Source organism: Xylocopa sonorina, chromosome 14 (assembly GCF_050948175.1).
Source record: "Xylocopa sonorina isolate GNS202 chromosome 14, iyXylSono1_principal, whole genome shotgun sequence".
Taxonomy (NCBI): Eukaryota; Metazoa; Arthropoda; class Insecta; order Hymenoptera; family Apidae; genus Xylocopa; species Xylocopa sonorina.
Window position 1 is genome coordinate 3,391,667 of NC_135206.1, and position 21,601 is coordinate 3,413,267.

The 21,601-nt window shown below is 45.8% G+C and overlaps 1 protein-coding gene across 1 annotated transcript in view; it reads right to left on the reverse strand.

Annotated features, from left to right (window-relative positions):
- The window catches only part of LOC143430437 (zinc finger protein Elbow), a 219,128-nt gene extending 200,229 nt beyond the window's left edge, over positions 1–18,899 (reverse strand). The window contains exon 1 of the mRNA XM_076906737.1: positions 18,895–18,899. The gene's annotated coding sequence lies outside the window, so the exon portion shown is untranslated. The remainder of the gene's footprint in view (positions 1–18,894) is intronic.
- Positions 18,900–21,601: the final 2,702 nt, after the last annotated feature.

The following is a 21,601-nucleotide window of genomic DNA, read 5'->3' on the forward strand; positions in this document are numbered from 1 at the left end:
GTTCGCAACAAGCGCGAGAATTCGATGGAACGTCGAGCAAAGGGGTGGTTATAGTCGCAATCAAATGTCGTTTAAACTTTCCCCTCGGAATCCTCTTTCGCTGTTCGCGTAGGTACGTGTGTATCTCTCCGGTAGATTCTAAATATATATTTTGCTCGCCGCTGTAGCGGGTCAAGAAGCAATATCCTCTATGATGGTACGTACGAAACGAAATCGAAAAACTTTCAATCCTCCGAGGAGCTATTGTAACAAACGTGGCCAATAAACGCCACGTATGCCGCTAGACGTGGTATCGCAATAGAAACGCACCCCTGAGATGCACTCCGGGGTTCAAACTTATAGGGACGATAGCACTCTCCGTCTCTACTTCCTTTTTTTACTGCCGAATGTCATTATGGGGCTGAATACATAAAGCGGATGGCGTTGCATTATTTACAAGCCGGGAATAAAGGGGCGATGGCTCATGGAAAAATGTTGAAAAACATCTCTCTGGTCGAGGACTCGATGTTTCTTGAAAATTTCTGGATCTTCCACCTCTCGAAGCGTCCACCAATCCTCTGGTTCGAATGGTAATGGTCGAACTTATATAGCTGTTCGTGCGAGGGGTGGCCGTAAAAGGAAGGAGGAACCGAAAGGAGAGCGATGACAGGATCTAAAAATGATTAAACACCGCGCGTTACACGGTACTAAACTAGACTGATGCTCGTGGGGTGCACGGCTCGAAAGATGGAGGTGCTCAGCGTGAGTATTGTGGCGTTCGTTAGCGGCGGGTACGCTCTCAGCGTGAGTCAATAGGCAGGACGGCGTTACGTGTGGTCAAGGGGGTAGAACGGGGACGAGAACCGCCATTGACGGCTGATGAAGGGTTGTCCTTTGTGGTGGTCTTACTCACACCCCTGACTCGCGCCACTGTATTGAATCACGCACACGGATGATATCCAAGGCTCGTTGAATCCCGCGTGAGCTCGAGTTCATTTCGTGGCTCCTATGCTCTTTTCCTAGTCTTCATTAATTCCTGCATACGATCCCGGTCAATCGTGTCGCGTTATCCTCTCTTAAATTCATACCTCTGTCGCACATCTCTCCATCACAGTTTCTTACAGCAACCCCATTTCTCACGTCCACGATTCTCTCGCGAGGGTGTCGTTTAAACTCGAGTCTCGCGTACCACCCGTTTCCCTTATCACCAGCCATTAAGTTATTCTTCCGTTGACGCGGTTAATACGGCGCCCACCTTTTTGCGTGTCCGTTCAGCTCGATCTCGACGGCGTGTTTTGTCTCGGTGTTAAGTCGTGACACGTTGTCTTTGCCCGGGGGCCCCCCTCGTCGGTTGCTCGCGTCCGCAGAGGTCGTGGTACGCGCGCTGTTCATCCGTCTTCGTTCGCCGCAGCGACTCCAGGGTACCCTGGTCTCTTTTTGCGGTTCCATCCGAGTCGTTGCGCGCTTGGTCGGGCCGCTCGCTCCACATACCGGCGTCGAGGCATCATTAGCCGGCATTGTACTCGCAACACGCATACCCACTCGAGGTAAGAGTTACCGCGACACCCGCTGCGCCACGGAGATCTGCGATAGAGTTAATGATGCTGGGACCGCGGCGATTTAACAATAAGCCGCATTATTTACAGTCGGCTCTTGGCTCCATTACCACCGGTTGTCCGCCTCACCTGGTCGTACTCTCCTCTCGTCTCGCCCTCCTCGCTCCCTTCGACGCGAACCCTCTCTCGCTTGTACGACCAGCAGACCCGTTCTTCTCTCTTCAGCCGCGTTTGTCCGCAGTTTATCTTTCCTGTTCTCGCGGCCAGCCTCGTACGTCTTCCGCGGCGGCTTGCGTTACTTCAACGCGAGTGCACGGGGTGCGATATTAAACCTTTATAATCAGTCGGCACCTACGCCGCGTCAACGTATTTATGCGCGTTCCGATTTATGCTGGCCTTCGCGCAGGGTGTCCGCTTGGGTAAGCGTCGGTTCAGAAGATGGCAGCACGAACGAAACGCGTCGCAACATCTTGTGGATCGTACGAACGTGGTTCGATAAGGCGTAGCGACGATCGCGGGGTTTTAAATCGTCTTCGAGCAACGCCAGAGTAATTAAGAGAAATCGACGGACCCTCTTAAACAATTCATTAACGGACGGCGGTAATTATTGGGCGGAGCGTTGGTGAAAGTGGCAACTTTTAGGGGCGCGGAAGTATGCGCTGCGAGTGAAAGGGGCGCGCTGAGATCTTCGAAATGGGCGTAAACCTTGTTATTTTAGCCTCGACGAGATTCTCCTCTCGATATTACTGTCTCGAGTGCACAGGATCCGAAAGCGTGTAATCATCCATTCGCAGAGAAAAAGCTGATCTTCTTTTACTCTTGGTACGCAACGTCGAATCTTCGATCCATCGATGAAAAGTAGCCGCGCTAGCTTCAATCGGATAAACGGTCGACAGATAATTTGGGTACAGCAGATTACTCTGGGCACGTAGACTTATGGCGCGAACTTAGCCAGAGCAACAGCGCGATAATAACGTTTGGGGTTTCAAGTTCAGCAAGGTTTAATTTCGGGTAACGCTTGATAGTCGCCAGGGGAGGTTGCTCGTTACACCTCGAGCAAACCGTTGGCTAAAACGGTACACGCGACAACACGCTTGGGAAATATGTGCCCGAGTTTCAATCAGAGCCGTAATCCTAAGGATTTCTCGATTTCGTTGTCTACAGCGAGCCCAGCGAGCCCGCTGTCGCTTATCATGCTCCGATGGGGCGAGATTAAATCGACGTTACGTTCAATAAACTCTATCTCGTCGCCATCGGGCCCGACACTCTTATAAATACGATTCTTTATCCCCGTCCAACATTGTTAAAGTAAACAGCCAGACGTAGAAACGTTATGTTAGCGGGGGAACAAGATAGCAGGGATCTTGTAAATCGCATAAATTTTTTTTCACCAGCGCCGGGTGGACGAAGCCACTGAACGCTCAGCAGCTGTTTCTGATAAAAACCACACGGTATTACACAGTGCCAGGAACAGCGACCGTTCCTAACCGGACCTAAACTTGTCTGTTACGATTGGTATTTAAGATGAATCCATCTGAACCCAGCAGCGCGCAAAAGTATCCCATAAATCCCAATTAATTGCCAACAGGTCCTCGTAAACATATCGAGAAGAACGAATTGAAAAAAGCCCGACTACTCGTCCAAATTCTGCGAACGCTGGAAATCTACAGCGAGCAGAGAAATCTGTATCTGAAAAATAATCGGACGTTGATTTATTACGATCTAATCGACGGGTGGCGATTGTTAATTAACGTACTCGAGGAATATTATTTACGACGCTGAAAACGTGACACGTCTGGCGTCTCGAATTTTCTACAGAGCAAAGCTCTTGAGAAATTTGTCGTTAAAACGTTACTTTCAATTTCCATTAAGTCGCTTTTATGCAAATCGCAAATTTTCGTTTCCTGCAAAGTTTATATCGCGACTTGAAATATTCCGACGAGGGAGGTATGATAGTTGGACAACTTTCCGGAACTTGAAACTTCAGAACATTGTTATCTTCCGTTTTGGCAACAAAGTGGACCCTGGCGATGAGTATTTATAATAAATATTCTCGTTTTTAAATTCGCGTCGAGGAGAACAGGTTCTTAAATGCCTTGCTCCGTTCAAAATCGACATCTGAAGGTTCGCTAGGTATTTTCGAAAAATTCAGCTCGTCGCGGAACGTTTCGAAAAGTGTTTTCGTCAATCAGATCTCTGAAAGCGAGATCGTCGCGAAGCCTTGGACTTTTAATCCGACGCGCTTAAAATATGTGCACACATTAAAGAGAAGCCTTGAGTGTCACTTCGATACATCTAAAATTATCACCGATCGCATTCTGTGCGTATTTTTTAATGACTATGCAAATACCAGAATAGAATAAAAATTAATATTTGAAATCGTTACTTAAGATTTATGCCCGCGTGCGACAGAAAAAAAACTGATTAATAAATTTGCAATTCGCATCGGCGCACATTACCGCGTTAATTTCATTTTTAAATGATTTGAGTGACTTCTTAGTAGCTAATATGCATAACGACCGATGAAAGTGCTGGTAGCCACGTACAATGTTTCATACTTAAACACATGTAAATCTCATCCACGTACCGACGCTACTTATTTAAAGAGTTCTACATTCAAATTTCTTCTGCAGAACACGTGCACACATTTTTCTATGTAAAACTTCTTCAAAGTTACTCTTTCCTCGAATGCAATTACTCTCGTATAATTGCACCGTTCGATTAACTCGCGAGGATCGAATAAATCTGGGCAGAGATTTTCCAGCGAATCGACGACAATTCTGTGAGCAACGATCGACGCGGATCGAATCGAGGTATTTGGTGGATTTAATCGACGTAAGGAATTCGACTCGAGACTGTCACGTACTGTAACTGGCAGACGGGACAGATTAAAATACAGCCATTTGCTGGCGTCGAATTCGATTTAATAAATACGTTGCATCTGTCCCCTCCTTTAATGAATTCCTGATTTATCATCCATTAAGGTGTCAGGACGCGCTCGGGTTTCGTTGCTCGGCTCTGGACTGGCGGAAATTTATGTGGATAGGTGTGATTAATGCGATGTTCGCGGAAACACACGGACATCTGTGTTAATGGTGACGGATGGCTGCGCTAATGGTGTCAGCCAGCGTCAGCCGTTCTCGTCGCATTCTCCTCCGTTGACTATAGACTTCTGACCGGCTCTTTCGCCAGATTGAAACCACGCTTACATCGCAACCGTCCACCCACTTTCCGTGGGATTAGAAGATTTCACGGATTAATCACACGCTCCGCTGCCTACGCCGCTCTCCCATTCGGTTTGACAGTTCGCGCGAGCCTTTCGAGAACGCCTGTCAATCACTGCGAAACTCCCGGCGATCATTTTCAACCGCGCGTCTACGTCGTTCCAAACTTATGGGCGAGAACGAGAATAAACGCGAAAAAGTTTGATACGAGGCTCGCTTTTCTCTGAGAAAGATCATTTTCCAAATCCTTCCCTATCGCGTTTAAATACAGAAAAGAGCGGAGCTACGTGGAATTTTTCAAAGTTATTCTTTTCCCGTCTGAGCAGCCTTGACTGGTATCGTAATTAGCGCGGAGTGAAAGCGTGCAAAATTAATTAGTCCTTAATAATTGATGATCATTTGGAACGCTAGTCTCAATCTATTCATCAGTTGTTAATAAAAGAACAAATTTATTCCGCGCGTTGTGCAACCGGATTCTATGTTTACCATTTGCAACCAGGCGAGTCAAGCAAACGTGCATGATTAATAATCGCAATTGTTCCTATGCGGAGAGTCGACGGTTTTTACGCGCGCACTTCTACACACAGTCACGGGGATGTATGACAGTAAGGATGTTGAAAGAAGGATTTGAATTATGCCGGGTGATCATGTTATCGATAAGACGGGTTCGCAATTATTGGCATCGAGCAGCGGTTAATTGTAATTAATGTTAATGAATGCTAGATTGGAGATTTCATTGATTAATCGTCGATGTTCCGTTGTACCGGTCGAGTGATTTTACTACCTGCATATAATAAGTTAATTTGTTCGGTGTTGAGCGCAACGGAGGAGAAGAGTAGCGAGTAATAATGCGCGTGGTACACGGCTGGCGAGTTATCGAAGCGAGGAACGGGACGTGTCTACATGGAAATGGCCAGAGAGAAAGTCCAGGTGTGTAATCGCAGGAAACACTCGCGTGTCGTTATCATTTCGAGCATCTCCGACTACCGTTAATACTTTCCCGCAATAACGATACCATTTGCGACCCCATAGACGAGGCGCACCGAAAGACACTGGCGATGGAACCGGATGAGCGAGGGGGAACGTTCACCCTCCTGGCGACAGACGCAACAGCAACTCCCAAGGAACCAAGAATTACACCCTTCCGGTACGCGTAGCCGGGAATGGAAGTAAATTTCATAACACGTCAAAGTTGCCTCGCAACCTTTGGGGCGTCGTGGAAGTAAAAATAATTTTTCCAAGGCAAGATACGCGCGATTACCAACGAGCTGAACGAAAACTACCCCGACACAGGCGCAGACACCGGGGCGGGATGGTCCTTTGAATGGAAAGGGAAGGAAAGCTGCGGAACGCGTTGGGTAGGCAGGTAGGCAGGCAGGCAGGCAGATATTGAGCTCTATATTTCCATAAGCTGATATTTACGCGGCAATATACGCGGCCGTGCCCGCTACTTTATGGGCCTCGTAAATATAGCGGGCCGCCGGGAATTGGCTGGCAAGGCGGCCGCGTTCTCTCTCACCCCTTCCGCCCCTTCTCTCGCTCGATGCTTCTCTTTCCCTCTTTCCACATTCCCCGTGCCTGGTTGCCTGCCCTCATCCGGAGCAGAGACATAAATCGCCGCCAATTGTAAATAATACGCGACGTATGCTGATCTCCGTTTCTACGTACCCGACGCCCGTTCCGTGGCGCGCGTATGGGTGCGTATCACACCGCTCGCGTCTAACTAGTACGCTAAGAATCCAGCCCTGCGGAGGAGAGATTCGTGAATTCAGCAGCCGCTGGCCAGAGGAGTGAGCGCTTAATCCGATCGTCCGAGCTGCGACGACAAATTTATGCTTCCTGATGTGTCTACGCGTCGAACGACTCCAACCTACCCCTTCGAGGCGCGCCATTTGACGAGACGCGGAGAGGAAAGGTCCCTTGGAAGGAATCGACGCGAAACTGAAGTCGAAACTGCCTTCGATCTATGCTCGGCTCGGTAAAAGATGGCGAGAGGTTCTACCCCTTCTTTTCATCGAAGATTCGAGCTGTTATTCGAATTCTTTGATCAATCTAATTACTTGAATGCAACCACGAATAAAGGTGAAGTTCATTCTAATTTGAAGCGCCATACCTCCCAAGATAACAATCTCTGTTCAATGAAATTTAGCTCATCGGAAGCTGGAAACCTTCCTCTTGAAAATTGGTCTTTAAATCATCTCGATCGGACTTTCGGTTCCTGAGATATCGTCGCGTAAAGAGAAGGCTAATTTTTAATCGGTTATTATCTGCCTCTTCGTCGAAAGGACTTGAACCTGTCACTCGATTCTAGTAACTGACCTATCTCAATCGTGTGTCATGTGGGTTGGTCACTGCCAGACAGCTGGCAGACGCATTTTTACTATTACTATTAATGCGTAAACGCTTCCTGGAAAAAATGTGGGTCAAGTCATTCATAACTACGGCGGCCATCTTGGAACGCCATCATCAATGAAGAAACTTTGAGTCCTTACATCTCAACAACGAATTGAGATATCGAGATGAAACGAAAACTGATACGAATGGTATGATTTTCTCTATCCATTGAAGGGTTTTTTTTAACATAATCGAATATAAGTCGCACGCATCGATTGATATCTCCAAAGCAAAAGTTTCTTCTCTAATCTAATTTTCCTGAAAAGATTCTTCTGTAAACAACATCGATACGAGCCCGTGTAATCCTTTCAGATCGATCGAAGTAGAATTAGATCATCCCGTAAGATCTTACTCGTAGTCTGACTTTGGTTGGCAGGCGGTGATTATCCACGAAGTGGAAAGGGAGCTGATAAATGGGGGTGCTTCCCGTCGATGTGATCCACCGCACGCTACTACTTTATCATCCCTCGGCACCCGACCGTCCATCATTCGCAATCACTTCCTTGCGCATTTACTCTCAGCGTGGTGCCTGGCGATCAATCCAAATTTCGTTTCGCTGCACATCTTCCGAGCGGCGGCCATTTTCAATTTTATGGGAGCACTCCGGTAATCAGTATCGCGTTACATCGTTAAACACGATGGAGCTCGCAACATCTTCGCGAGGCTCGAATCAAAAATGTATCTTGGGTATCTACGCGATTCCAAGAAATAATTACACCATTTACGAATGTAATTCCCCAAGCATAACGCTATTAGAACAACGAATACCGCTATCGTCTTTGAATATTAATGAGGACGGTTTGCGTCTAAGTAGTAACATTGTTAATAATTAGCGCAAAGTAGAAACGATTGTTAATATCCCCAACGTGTTATTATCCCAACGAGTCTCGCCATTAATGATTCATCGCGCTGTTCTCCTTTTAATCGCGCAGTCGCTTCCCTCGTAACTATTATTCGAAACACTCTTCTCGTATAACGAATAAGTTCCGCAGCTGATTCGCGCGGTTCGTTTAAAACGATACACCCTGTACGTTAAGATAGATGAAATTCATTTGCGTCAGATTGCGCCGCTGATAAATTCCGACTACGCCTGTAACGCCTCTGAGGGAAATTATATCGCCCTGTGAGCCGATGCATTAATTAACACCGAACATTTTCTATGCTATACTTTACATTTGACGTCTTTATGGAGTCGCTTATTGCGCAACTGTTTTAAATATCCTGCAAGGATAAGAAATTTATGTTACATTTAAATTATGCATTAAAACAACGTATCACGTGCGCCTGTAAATCAGCGACGAAAAAATAAATTGGATTAAAACCGGCGAGAGTGGCCGGGGTTGGGGTAATGAAAATTTACGGTAGTAATTCAACACTAACAAACAAGCTGGCTCTTTTGAAAACGGCCTATGTCAACTTTATCTCGCTCTACGCTACTCCAAGTATCATTTAGCGCTCTAATAAGGTCGCTTGAATGCCTGCAAAATTCCAGACACCGCGAAACCCCATTACGAGGCCCATTTTTCTAACCTGCCTCGATCAACGATAGCATTCTTGTTCCCACGACGTGGACTCGTTGCAATGCAATATTACCAATGCAATGCCGTTTCAACGCGAGTATTTCCAATTTTTTCCACGAAAGCTGACGTTGTTGATGTCGGTTAATGGTTAAACGATAACCAGAGGTTCCACGGTTGGATCTGATTCGTCAGTCTTTCCTAAAAGGCGGCCCATTCTTCGGCAAACCGAGGACCATTTATCTCACAGTTTCTTGTCTTCTTTCTACTCCATTTACCGTTACGTCCGGAACATTAATTTCCCCTTATAGCCCGCGAAGAGTCGTGTTTATCATTAGTTCCCCGCCACTTAGTCCTGGGAAATATACTTACATATATAAGGCTTCCTCTGACGGCGGGTTATGCCTATATCGCACGCGTAAAGTCTCCGCGGGTACATAATAATTTTCACTCTGGAAACGAAGCGATCGAGAGAAAAAAGAGAGAGAGAACCGCGCAGCTGCTCGCCATAACTTTTTCCTGTAAGCGTCTCTCTAAACGTTATAGCAACTGTCAGGAAGGGAGGCGATGGAAAAGCTGATGTAGGAGGTATGGCCGTTTCGATTTGTTCCGAAAATCTCTCGTCCTCGTAAACAGTTGTACAAACAGTCACAGATTAGGTCCTTGTCACTATGAACTCGATTTTTATTCCATCCACTGCGGTGACAATTAAGTTGCTCTGGCTTTGAGGCATCTATGTGCAACGCTTTAGTCATCGATTCTCCTGATATTCTCGAGAGCGCTTATAATTTTAATTAACGTTGGCTGACCTATTTTTCGTCCGAAAATATTTCAGCTCGATCCTCAATGAAACGATCGCTGATGCACGTCTGTTTCTTTGCAGATGTGTTCCAGTCGAAAGACTTTCAGACGGATTATCTTTCCCTTTTCAACTTGGTTAATACGTGACCTCGCGGTATATATACGTATTAACGGTACTAAATAAATTCCACGATGTAATCTACGGCAAGTTGAAGTTAATAACCCAGAGAGTTTACGATCAAGTACATCGTTAGCTTAATTTTATTCGCTATAAGTAACGATGCGTGATTAGCTGATGGTTCGAGTCAGGTAGAACTTAGTTTCCAGTTGATACGGAAATACCTGGACAGCGAAATTTATTTTGATCTTTCGTTTGTTTAATGCCAGGTGAAGGGGTTTTAATTAATACGGGGAAAAAGGAGAAAAAAAACCGACGGAAGCAATGTTGTGTAGTATGTTAATATTATTGTACGCGATTCTGGAAGATGCTCGTTACGCTAGCCGATTTTAATTAGAGTTTTACTTAACTACCCCGCTATATACATTTTTTTATGACAACGATCTCTTCAATTGAAATCTTAAAGAGTCTTTAAGCTCGATGGTACGCGTTTCCCTAACAACGCGATCTTTAGCAAAGAGTACAATTTAATTAAGCGCTAGGTCGAGAAATTTCGTACACAATTTACACCCAGAAAATTTCAAATTTATTACGTTCATTAGTGTTATGCTATACACTTCAAAACCGCCATTTATTATCCTAATTACACCGCGTTAAATACGTCGTAATTTAACGAAATCGTGTACCGAGGCTAGAACCATGGAAACGCGTCGGATGAAAGCTCGTTAAGACGAAACACAAGCGTCTAATCGAAATACGACGTCCATTAAATCCCACTCGAACGCTTCTATCGACAAACAACCGCGTTTATAAACAAGAGAACCAACAAAACGAACGTTTCGTCGCAATAAACCAAATCAGCCGCATCAATCAGCTGTTGAGCAGCGACAGGAATGGTCGTCGCGTGGGACGGAAACCAGCGGGTAATCCCTTGGTAATTCCCAACCCCCTTAGCCTGGTAGCCGATGGCTGGATACGTCGCGACGCTTTTCGTCCGCTTCGAGGGTATTTTCGTAGCTCGTAACGACGTGTCGCGAGATCTACGAGGCTGTTTGTCGGCGGGCACAAAAATAGGCCTCACTCGGCACTCACTTCATCACTCGAGGAGGTCGCGCGATACCAAGCGACGCTGGGCCACCGGCACCACCTCCTCTGCCTCCTTCTCGTCGTTAGAGAGGACGGATGCCCGACGACTGGTCGTCTGAAATTGTTGGCGGCGTCGCGCATGCCATTAGCCAGGCCGTCGCGACGTCACCCCGCCGGATTAACCCCAGCCGCGAGGGTTACATACGCGAGCGTCGCGATTTCATCGGAGCTATGCGTTTTCAGGATTTTACGGCGTCTCGCGCGCGCGTGCGCCGCTGTTAAGAGATCGTAACACCACCGTTCTCCACGGGGATAGATCGTTTTATCCGCGTGGAATGATGAATATTTACGAGTCGGTTGATGCGGATCGTGATCGCGGACGAAGGCGACGAAACGCTTGTCCCGGGAGAAACGGTACCTGGTGTCGACAAATAACCGCGTCACTTGTCAACCGACTTGCAATTTTCCACGCTACTTACGCGGAGTTAACCAAGAGACGTGGGTGTAATTTTGGCGTTTCGTCGTGTACGAGATTGTACGAGGAAAAATCGAGAGACGAGATACGCTCGAGAAAGGTTGGATCTCTCTCTCTCTCTCTCTCTCTCTCTCTCTGGGGGTGGTATTGACAGAACACGAAGCGCAGCTGAATATTTGATCTTTCAATCTTTGGAGTATCGTTAAAGAGAACGTGGACGAGGCATAAATCAAGAGATCTCGAGTGAAACAATGGCCCCCGGTGTTCTATTCTTCAGACTTACGCGAGGGGCGAAAGAATGTTCAGGGCACACGTAACAGGTAGTATATTGTGGCGAAGGAGATGAAATAGAATCGACGAGCCGCTCGTTTCACGCATCGACGGAGCAAATTCATCGAGCGAATAAAACATTCGCGTTCGCATGGAAGTTTGGGTCTTGGCAGGGCGCGAGTGGAAATGCCCGGGCAGCAATCCGCGTGGTTGCGCACCGATGTCAAGGGACGTCGTATCTCGCTATACTTTATTGTAGCGACAGAATCGTTTCACGTTGGCGACATTCGTTAAACCGTATGTATAAATGTCGCAATTATTCAATCTTTTGAACCGCGGGCACGTAGCGATGATAAATGCCGTCGGATGCCGAATAAGCGAGCCGACGGCGAAGATCTAGCGCTAACTATATTCACCTTGTCAAGTCATTCCGACTCGGTAAACAGCGCGACAAGTAATGCCCAAGATTTTACGGTGACTTGACTTACGACAAAAGCGGCTGTTTATCACGGTGTCGGAGTGACGCTCGTGCCGTTCAAGACGATAAAACGAATGAGCTATGCGAGGAACACTCTGAGAAATGGTGTGCCGCTTTCGAGGACCTTTTGTTGCGACACTGATTTTAAATTAGAATTTATAGGGTGCCTCGGAACGTTTCCAAGAGGCCACTGTAGTTACTCGCGGGCATCCGTTTATCACGATCATCTTCCTGCTCTCTGGTTTCGTCAACCGTGCAGCACGCAAAACTTTGTACCACACTGCGTCTTCGATTATTCGGAAAAACGAAATTCTTCGACGCAATTACTCTTACAATATTACGATCCCAAGTTTTACCAAGCGTACCAATTACAAACGATCGCAACATGCAAAGCGCGAGTTTTCTAAGCGCCGTTGGAGGGTCGAACGGTGGTGAAAGGGTGAAAAAACGCGGTCAGTACGATCGAAAACAACCGTCGACCGTTTGGCAGCGATCTCGCCGATGGAAATTTGAATCGCGCCGCGCATTAGGGGCGCTCGAATCATCCGGATCATTCGTCGATGCGTTTTAAGCCGCGCGTCAATCCGTGCCCGGCTCGAATCGTGACGGGGAGCGATGAAAAGACGGATGCCCACGCGGATAGGTGCTCTGGCGTGCCGCCAACCTATGCCCGGTGCGCGTTTATTCCGGACAACTGGTTTGTGCAACGCATCGTATCGGGGATCCGCTTTGGTCGCGGCCAGTATACGTCTCCGGGCTTTTATTCCCGATCGGTTTCAGGTTTATGTATCGTATAAAAGCTGCTTGTGTCTCAAACAAATCGTCCCTGGCAAACGCCGCGTATCGCGTTCCTATCCTTCGATTTCATTCGCGCGCGTACGTACGCCCGATGAAAACACGATCGTCGTTTCTCCGCGCGTCGTTTCTGTGCCGTGGCGCGACGCGGCGAACCGGATTTCGGGGGCATTCGACGCGCGCGGATCGATTCGACGCCGTGCGAATCGGCTTTTAAACGTAATAGTTACCATCCGCTTCGCGTAAATAGGTTTTATCACTTCGAACGACCGCTGGTTATCGTTCGAAATTCCTCTGTCTACTTGTTATTAGATGTATCGCGTGGGAACTTTATTTACTGGCCACGCTGCTAATTACTACCGTTTCAGTTGATACCGCCGCCCAGGGGGGGTTGGGAATAAAATACGAGATGGAATTTCCTGGGTATACACGCTGGATGCGAACGCTCGAAACGCGACGGTTAACTGTTTATAGGGCGCGATAAATAACGGGCGTTTGTTAACGCGACAACATGATCATTATACGCGAGGATCGATGTACCCACGGTTAGTCTACCGTTCATTTCTCTCCATTAATCACATTTATGAAATCCAAGTGTGCCTATGTAATGGCCTATTAATAGGATATAATGGCCATTACGTTCGCTGACACGCCACTTATTGTCGGTGACTGAGTAACGCATTAATGCGGAGTTATGGCACCCTGTGTATCACCTCCGCGCAGTTTGCGGTAAAAATCGTGCTAACGGGTAGGCGAAGTGACACGCGAATCGCGTTAGAATTTTCGATCGTGGCGATTTTTATTCCATCGCGATGCCGTTAGCATCGACGCCAAGCATCGAGAATAACTTGAAACCGCGGACGCGTTACGCACTCGAAACGCGCGCGTATCGAGGTCGCGATAAATTTTTCCAGCTGGTACACGCTTGGCGTCGAGGGTGGCAGAGAGACGCGCGCCAGCTTCCTTCAGAAGATCGCACGGCCGCTCGTAAAGATAAGTACTTAATTCCCTGTTTTGCCGGAAATTGTTTTTCCTCGCGAAGGAGTCCATTCCGCTTTATGAATCGCGTTCTGAAGTTTACGCGTCGCGTAAAGCTTCGAGCATGGAGAACGACGCTCGTCCCTGCGAGGCAGGCACCTGGTTTCGGGGCTCGACGAGTCCCTGCGCGTCTTCGAGCGTTTGATTTTGCCCCTCGCCTCCTCGTAAATTCTCGAGTTTATACTAGATCACGACGGCGTTGGAAGTGTTTGTTGCGCGTCGCTCGAATAAACTTTTTAACTAACGTAACTCTGTTGCTCGACGCGTGTGTCATTCGAGTCGCGGCGTTGTTCTTGTTCTCGTAAAGTTCGAGTCTTACGGACGTAGCAAAATTAGAGATTCCATCATTTGTTGGTCTAAAAATATTCGACGTTTCAGAAAATCTGCCGTGGAAGATGGACTGCTGGTGCGAGGAGCTGCTGGAGGTTGGCACCGCTAATCAAGGGTTGCGGATGACTTCCTGTACGCTCTGTGTCGTTAGAGTATTCGAGTTCTGGGTGTGCGTGGACACGCACACGAGCTGATTCATGTGTGGCGTACGATGATTGATCGACAATCATCGCTGTGGAAGGTGCAGCCTGGAGGGGAATAGAATAATTACCGGAAGAGTAATGGAAGACAGAGTTTTAGAGTCGCGGACTAATAGACTGGCTAAATCCACGTGGTAAGAAGTAATAATCGTTCGAGGCGGCTTTTTACGCTCTGAAACGAGCTACGTCTTATTTCGTTTATATAAGATTCCAAGAAACAGCCTAATTTATTTATTTACTTGCAGCGTGAATTAAGGAACTAATAGCGAAGGAATATTCGAAGCAAAATTGAATACTTTGAATGATATACCAAAAAAATGAGGACTGTACCAGATGTAAATATTATGGCTTATAAAGTGCTTATTTAACTTTAATTACCAGCAATTATAGTCTTACATTCTATTAAAAAGCGTGTCGATATCTTTTTTGCGACTGTACGATACGTATCGATGAAACTATATAATAGGACGATATGTCAACGCGCGACACAAACGTTCGAGCATTAAAATATCGCACCCGTGGCTTCGTTATTGTTCCAGCGAAACCCCGTGCAAGATATAAGAGCATTCGAACGATAAGTTTCTGTCAAATTGTATCCTTTGTCGATGAGTTACGAATAATAAATGTTTGCGTAATAACAGAGCGCCGTTACGATATTGTACAACGTTAAAACGTACGATTATTGTCTTTTGTATTCCGAGTATCGTAAAGTTTAAGCAACGTTACCCGTCAAGCCGCCTTTAGCAATCGCCCAGTAACGTAAGAATGGCTGTATTACGCTCTCGTTGATCGCGTACGGGTTCTAAGAAACATTTGGCATTGTGCACCGAGCGAAATAACGTAGGCAAAGTGAAAGTTCGCGCCGGAGAACCTCGTTTCACCTTCCCCGGGAGCAGTCGTGGCGGCAGGCGGTTTTGAAATTCGACAAAAATCGCCCACCTCGCGCACCGTTCTTGTAACACTCGACGCAACATTAATTGGTTGATTAAAATTCGTGCGTTGTTAATAACCCGTCGCTCGGGTCGGTTCATTAAGCCGCGCGATAACGCGCGAGATAATAATTAGCGGCAGTTTCGCGTTTGCAGAAAGAAGAAGAAATTCTTAGAAAAGAGCGGAGGAGGGAGAGGGAGAAAAAGAAAGGACAAAAAAAAATGTAAGCCTGAACGCTAAGCGTTAATGAGAAGGCCGACCGCGCGGCTGAGCGTGTATAAGGAAAGCGTGTAGAATATTTCTCCGCGCGCGGAGGTTATTTCCTGCAAGGTTTTGAAACGCTTCACCCGGCAATCAGTCAGTGACTAATGCTACAAGACCACGGTAGAAAGGCCTCAGTTCTTTGACGCGAGGTACGCATAGAAATAAAGTGTCGATGGAAACGATGCTTGGCGTTGCACCGGGACATTAATAGCCTTTAGACACGGGGTATTTTATTGCCGGTAACCTTTCAGTACATGCAATCCAGCAGTTCTGCGGCGTTGGCAACCGTTACCGTCCGAAGGTCCACATTTCCTTACAGGGAAACGTCCGACGATGCATACTTAACGAGCGGCTCAATACCGCCGTTTCTTAATGCACGCCGATTGGGGGCAATTAATTATCATGCCCGGCGCGCACGAAATAAATGTTCGACGTCGGCATAAAATTCATCCGAATCGCTAACCGAGTGATTTCCACGCGTCACGCATCGACAATGATACTATATCATTCCTGATTTACGGGCTGCGGTGCATCGGAATTAAACGTTTATCCGATTATTAAGTGTACAACCTCTCTTTCACGAGCGGCCGCTACCCCCTTTCGTTGGATCGCGTGAAATATCGACGCGTTAAGTATGATGAAACGCTCCGCGATTTTATTCATTTACACAGCTGTACCTTGAATTAATAACGTCCACCATTTTTCACTCGACTTCCATTAACCTGATTCGAGCTCTTTTTTACGCAACGCCTTCTCTCTCGATCTCTTTCTCGTCCCTGCCTGCTTGCATCGCGTATGAACGAACAAATTCCTCGACTTTTGCATCCAACGAAATTTACCAATTGTTCTCCGTTCTCGGTGGATGTTGTTAGAGTATGATACAGTGGCTTGCGATACCGACGAAGCAACGATTACCACGATACGCGTGTGATTAACGATACGTATATTCAGGCCGTTAAAATAACAATAATTTACATCTAGTTGTTCACGAACAGATTGAAAACATCCCGCCGTATCGTTACTCGACGCATAGAACCGTTACGAAAGGATAATTGTAACGTGGAATGGATTTTATTACTTCAACTACACCGCTATCTGATGGCAGTAAATTATTTAAACGAGAAAGCGTTTAATCTGTATCTTCTACATTTTTAAATCATTCCTCGGCTTCGTGGATCGAAATTTCTTGCAAATTGGACGCGAGATTGGAGAAAAAGGAAACTCGTTCCCTGTCCCTCGAATATCCGAATATCACCAACCTAACGTGATATTTTATTCTCTAATTAAACGTAATTAGCGAAGACTCTGACTGGATTTGGCGCGATTTCTGGTCATTTTGCATTGTCGTAAAACGTTCCGCTCGATCAACCTCACATTTTATCCTCTACCAGCTCCAAAAAGACATCTGTCTTGTATTACATGACTCTTAATGACATACCAGTTTGATATCTCCTAGGAGGAGTCATTTATTTTTCCGTTTACATACTTTTCTTTCGCCCGAAAATGGTCTTTTTCTAGCTACGCTAGTTTCCTCGTACACAGGAACCATAAATAAATAAATCGCGCGTTTATGTTGGTAGTCTTGACAGGAATTATGAATAAATTTCGAAATAACCTGTTATTAACCGCTATTAATCACTCACTTCCGTGACGTAGGTTCATTCGTACTAACACACATAGTTGCGCATGGAATATATTTAACAGAAAGATTAAGATCGGGAAACGCGTTACATAGCGCTCGTTCTTTTTCCCATGATTCCTTGCTAAAATCCTTCGACCAAACCAGTCGTTTTCGCCATTAAAAAGTTCTATCGTTTCTGGAAACTAGAACAGGTTCGAATGGCGTGGATTTCTCTTTCCTCGAAAAATCCTAGTCGCAAAAAAAGACACGTAGAAAATGCAGAAATAAACAAATAGAGTGCAACAGCACCAACACTGAACCGAACCCATTTTTCGTATATTTTCAATGACTGAAAGTTTGTTCCTCTCGATGCAAACTGCCATCTAATTCGATGCTCGTAGAAAGTGCACAGACACGCGATGATGTTACACGTTGATACGCGAGCGCCATTTTTTCGCAGGACACGATAGAACGCAATATCATACGTGGTTTCGAATGTAAGCTGAAGATTATCACGCGCGTGAAGTTAGTGCTAAACTCTTGGTAACAACTAATCTACAGTCTGGAATAATGTGCGAGGCCAGAGCTGCATACAAGTTGCTTCATGAAACAGATACACGTGCAACGTATAATCCAGCTCGTGCATACAATGGAGAGACCAAGCGAGAGACAGAGATAGAGTGAAACCATGCTTTGCGAAGCTAATTGTTCAATATTACCCGCAGAAACGTTTGGCTCCATTTTATATTACGTTCATCCGTTTCTGACTTTCTAAAATAATTATAATCACTTCTGGTTTATTACTGATAATCGTGAACGTACGAGACTTCGATAGAAATTGATCGCTGAGAGCGTCCGCGTATAGAAAGTGATATTTATACGATAGAAAAAACGAACGAAGCATTGTGTGTTCTCGTTGAAACAATATTTCTTCGAAATAGATACGCGCGCGTTATTTGCCACGGTAGAATTTTATTTTCTAAACAATAGTCATTGCGCGATGCGGTGTGTATTCTTTTTCCTCTTTTTTTCTGCTGCCTCCCGCCCACGTTGACGTATTACATGTGGCCATTAATGGTGAAAATGTCACGAAGAGATATATCGAGCGTTATTTACCATTATTGTTTGATATAGTTGTCGTGTACGGATAGTGTCGATGGTATCGCGAGGAAAAACTCCCGGCTCCATCGTTCATTTCGAGCTATGCGTCACGCGCGTTACAAAATCCTTTGTAAACATTTATCCTCGTAACGTAGCAATTTTTCCGACTGGAAAATTCATGAACTATTAACTGAATACAGTAAATACGGAGAAACCTGGCCGCGAACCTGTCACAGTAATTACTAGTACGTACTAATTACAGTGCGAAGTACGAGAAATTGTTTACGTGAACTTATGCTAACGACGGATGCAAAAAAGCCCCGCTTCGTTACGGAGACTCTAATTAAGCACAAAAGACCATTTTTACCAGCCGTTACTTCATTCACGATATACCGTGCCATTTTCGTAATCCTCCCACTTTTCCTCGCAACGCAGTTACGTATAATTTAAACAGAATCGGTAACATTTAGCCATGCATCGTTTTTTTTTCTACTCGCAGTGACCACACGTTTCGAGAACGGCCACGTAAACGGGGAATACATTAATGAATCCTTACGCAAGAACGCGTACGTTACATCGGTACGTTTCATTAATTTATTTAATTACGTGCATGCTTATTCTCGTCTAATGTCTGGCATAAATCAAAGGAATTACAACAGCGCGGAGACCAACGACTAGACATTTGCAAGTGTCCACGCGAAGCAACGACCGTGGTGACTTAACAAATGATAAAACCACTCGCGAGTGTAAATTGATTCGGGTACTCGTGCAAATTGATGCTCGCCAATGCGTGTCTATCGACGGTGACGAATCTGAGAGATCGAAAACGAGGCGTCGCGCGAGGGAAAGGCGGTGCACCCGTCTCCATTTGGGCGGGCGATAAAACATTCGCGATGAGAAGGCAGAACGAAGCTGACATCGACACGAAAAACTCGTCGACGGGAGCCCTAGTTTCGTCGTGTCGCTGCTGGCCAGGATAAATTAATGGCTGGCCATCGTTGCGCTCATACGCGCGCCCGTAGGAGCATGTGGACACCGTTGTAACGCGTCGTTTGTCTTCTCATTATAAATGTGAGCCACCGTTCCACCGCAACGAGACAGTCAGCCGAAATAAATTGCACAAGGGGTTATACGTTTGTACTTTCATTTTATATTTAAAATAACTACACCAGGGGAGAAGGCTCGTGCGCCCTACCGCCCGGAGACAAATTGCCCATTTGCATAATGCCGTTATTTATTAATGACCGCGATACAGGTACTCCTCTGATGGTACATACATAAATACCCACCTGCGGCGTCGGCCAATCGACAACCTTCTAATTCGACATCCGATTGCCGTCCCTCAGCGAACAATTTATACACGTTCCGTACCTGATATTACTTCGTGCCGTGAAACGCGTATTATCAATCTCCCGCGATTTACGATTCCGCGCGGCGAGTTTGCGCGTTACGTTTCCACGAACATCATTCCGCAATTATTCCCCTTATCGATATATTATATCAACGTCTGGCTAATAACGTGCTCGAACGGGCGACATGATAATAAGGGGAAATGGTCGATCGTTTTTCTGACATCGTGGAACACGAGGGTCTCGCGAAATCGCGAGCTACTGTTTTCTTCACTGAATTACGTAACGTGGATCAAAGTGGCGATTGTACTAAAAACTGTATCCTTCGAGTTTTGATTGAAAAATCATTTTTATACGCGATAAATTTTGCGATTTGTTAACGATCCGCGCAAATCTTGGGTAACGCAATCGAGAATTGCTGTCTGTCGTTAACGAGCTGTTCGTCGATCTACTTGTTAGTTACAATTATCCGTTTTGAACTGTAATAATTGCATTTTTTGAGCTAATTTCAATATTCAGAGTCTCATTTGCACGCAAATGTTCGTAATTAAAGAGAATACGCAGTCACGCTGAAACCGTTAAACCGCAGCGTGATCGTGGTTGCGTTAAGAGGGCGAGCTAATCATCCGACTAAACTACAATTTGCAAGTCATACGCAACGTCCTCAGATTCTAATACTTTGCATTTTTATAAATGACGTCAATTATTTGCATTCATCTTGTTTAATTGGATATATTCTTTTCTATTACTATGCCACTCTTTTTACTCGCACGCCTATTATACTTCCGATTAACATGTGTCTGCATTAGACACTGCACGGCAACTTTTCTTTCGATTGAATCTCGTTTCCATTACCGACGGATGAAAATATGAAAAATTAATTTTCTGGTAACAAGGCTGTTTCGTAGCACTCGTTGCCTCTGGCCATAATTTTATCTATCGCGTGTAATGGTACCTAATATTTTAACGGTTATACGTTTCACGTTCGCTCCGCAGCGATTTTATTTCAACATGCTAGAAGTATTTAAGATTTTTTCACGATAAGTACAATTAAAAAGCGTATAATCAACTTCCAAGATCTAAAGTAAGCTATAAACGGTCCAATTATACGTTTTTATGCGTTCTACCGCATAAATCCTTGCCGCTGCGTTCTTTTTTTATGCTTCTTGCTTGATGAGTAGCTGCTCTTTTTTTTTTCATTTTATATTCGTTTCCACGTCACGTGGCGAGGATTTATGTCAACGAGTTTTGCGTACGAGTTTTCACACGGATATCATACACCAGTTTCCTGGTTACACAAATTATATATCGATAACAGAACCACTCATTTCTCGTGGCAGATCGAAAAGGAACAGACCAAGGTACAACCGCTGGGAACCTGTCCGTAAAATCTAACATATCGCGTGTCGTTTTATCTACCAGATTTCCTACAATTCGTGAACAGGCTCGTAGAAAGTTGGCTCAGCCGAGAAACAACGAAATCGCGGTAATTGTAACCTACGATAATGATTGAAAAAACGAAAACGAGGCGGATTGTGCGGTAGAAAGACCGCGAGATGAATTGCTCCGCTTTTTAACCCCTCTATGATCTCTCGAGTTCTCCTTTCTCGAGGATACTTCCTGGTTACCAAGCCGACTAGAAAGTTCTCCGTAATCGCGCGCAATTTTCCCCAAAAAATCCGTCGCGACGCGACACCACTGGTCGTGATTCTAAAACGGTGGGACCGCGACGACGCCTAAATCAAACCGTAGCCAGAGCAAATCCAAAGAGAAACGGCGAATATAAAATATCGCTGGTAAGATACAGGGAGGAGCCGGTAGCTGGAATTGCTGGTGCAGGAACGTGCCAGGCGTTGGAGTTCGCGCGACTTGCCGGCGGTAACCAAGATATACGAGCGCTTTCCCCCAAAAAAGTGTTAAGGAATTATGCTCCGCGGAGTAAATGAGATGTGTCTGCGCCGGGACATAGATCACGGCAGCGCTATCCATTCTCACCGCCGTGGAAATAAATACGATCTTTTTGGCGAGGGGAGACGCGAGGCGGAGGAACACGTTGACGAGAGGCGGGCTGGGTA